Here is a 2,486-nt window from a genome sequence, read left to right on the forward strand (position 1 = left end):
TGCTCTGCATTCAGCTCATAGCCCCCGAAGCCCCACCTCTCCATGTCCCTGCCCAAGTGCTTCAGATGACACTATTGTTCCTGCCTCAACTCCCCCTCTAGCAGCTCGTTCCATAAACTCAAATGCAAATGTTGTCCCTGGGGTCCCTTTTAAATCTCTCCCCTCTCACCCTAAATCTGTGCCTTCTAGACTTGGACTCCCTTGCCCTGGGGAAATGACTGTACCATCCACCTATCTTCACCTCTCATAATGCTAAACATTTCTTTAAGGAGGCCTGAATCTCCCACACTCCAAGGAATAAAGACCTCGCCTGGCCAATCTCTCCCACTCACTCAGGCCCTCAAGCCCTGGCAACACCCTCATAAATCCCCCCTGCAGCTTAACCACGCTGTTCCAGAGCAGGGTGACCCCTGCAGACACTCCGACAATCTGTCGTCCCCCTTCTCCAGGTCTCCCGTTCCCTTGGACCCCCCTGCTGCAGTCCGAGGGGTCCCCGGACCCGGCAGGTGGATTCTTCACAACCCCAGAAGGCTCTCTAATTTCATTTCTCAGTCACTTTCCTGTTTGAGGTGAGCTCCTGGAAACAGATGTCATTAGAGACTGCTAGGGGCAGGTGGGCTCACCATTGAGCAACTGCACATGGTGAAGCCAGGTCACGGCCCTGCAGCCATGCACAGAGCCTGGGACGAAAACAACAGCCCTTCTCAATGTGACATCTGGTCTCTGTATCCCCCTGGGGCAGCCCCACATTTGTGCACCGTTAGCATGCTGGTCCTGGACTACAGTTCAGCATTCAACACCATAATTCCCTCCAGACTTGACAGGAAGCTCAGCGACCTCGGCCTGCACCCCACCTTGTGCAGCTGGATGCTAGACATCCTATCGGATCACCAACAGGAGGCAAGGATGGGCTCCTTCACCTCTGACCCTCAACACAGGTGCCGCTCCAGGGTTGTGTCCTGAGCCCCCTCCTTTACTCCCTTCACACCCACGACTGTACTGCCACACACAGCTTCGACCTGCTGATCAAATTCACAGATGACATGACTTTGATCGGCTTTATTTTGGGTGGTATGAGACAGCCTACAGAGGAGAGGTTGACACCCTGACACAGTGGTACCAGAATAACAACCTCTCCCTCAATGCCCAAACGAACCAAAGAACTAATCATGGATTACAAAAGGAACAGAGACAGGCTCAGCCTGATCAACATCAATGGAATTGCAGTAGAGAGGGTGAGTAGTTTCAAGTTCCTCGGTATACACATCGCTGAAGATCTCACCCAAACTGTACACACTCGCCCTGCGGCAAAAAAAGCACAACAGTATCTCTTCCACCTCAGGCAACTGAAGAAGTTCGGCACGGGCCCCCAAATCCTCAAGACCTTCTACAGGGGCACCATTGAGAGTGTACTGACTGGCTGTATCACCGCCTGATACGGGAACTCCTGGTATGGTTGGGGTGACTGGTGTCCCAATGATCTTCCAGACCTTCTTTCTGCACCTGTAAATGTCCTCAATTGAGGAGAAGTTCACGTCCACAGACGCCCTGGGCTGTCCGTAACACTCTACAGTGCCCAGCGATCAAGGTTGCTGCAGTGCTCCGGATATGGGCCTGACCCCGTGAGACAGTTCCCATTCTGTATCACAGGGTCAGACCCGTACCCGGAGCACTGCGCGGTTCCCATCTCCGTATCCCCTGTATGTACTATGCGCGGTTCCCATCGCCGTTATCTCTGAGTCAGAGCCATACCAGGAGCACCGTGCAGGGTTCCCGTCTCCGTATCCCTGGGTCAGACCCACACCGGGAGCACCACGCATGGTTCCCGTCTCCGTATCCCTGGGTCAGACCCACACCGGGAGCACCGTGCACGGTTCCCATCTCCGTGTCCCCAGGCCACACCCACACCGGGAGCACCGTGCACAGTTCCCGTCTCCGTATCCCCGGGCCAGACCCACACCGGGAGCACCGTGAACAGTTCCCGTCTCCGTGTCCCCGGGCCAGACCCACACCGGGAGCACCGTGCACAGTTCCCGTCTCCGTATCCCTGGGTCAGACCCACACCGGGAGCACCGTGAACAGTTCCCGTCTCCGTGTCCCCGGGCCAGACCCACACCGGGAGCACCGTGCACAGTTCCCGTCTCTGTATCCCCTGTTTGTACTATGCGCGGTTCCCATCGCCGTTATCTCTGAGTCAGAGCCATACCAGGAGCACCGTGCAGGGTTCCCGTCTCCGTATCCCTGGGTCAGACCCACACCGGGAGCACCGTGCACAGTTCCCGTCTCCGTGTCCCCGGGCCAGACCCACACTGGGAGCACCGTGCACGGTTCCCGTCTCTGTATCCCTGGGTCAGACCCACACCGGGAGCACCGTGCACGGTTTCCGTCTCCGTGTCCCCGGGCCAGACCCACACCGGGATCCCCGGGCGAGACACACACCGGGAGCACCGTGCTGTACGAGGAAGCTATGTAGGAAGATGCAGCCA

This window comes from Mobula birostris, unplaced genomic scaffold (genome assembly GCF_030028105.1).
Source record: "Mobula birostris isolate sMobBir1 unplaced genomic scaffold, sMobBir1.hap1 scaffold_619, whole genome shotgun sequence".
In the NCBI taxonomy this organism is placed as follows: domain Eukaryota; kingdom Metazoa; phylum Chordata; class Chondrichthyes; order Myliobatiformes; family Myliobatidae; genus Mobula; species Mobula birostris.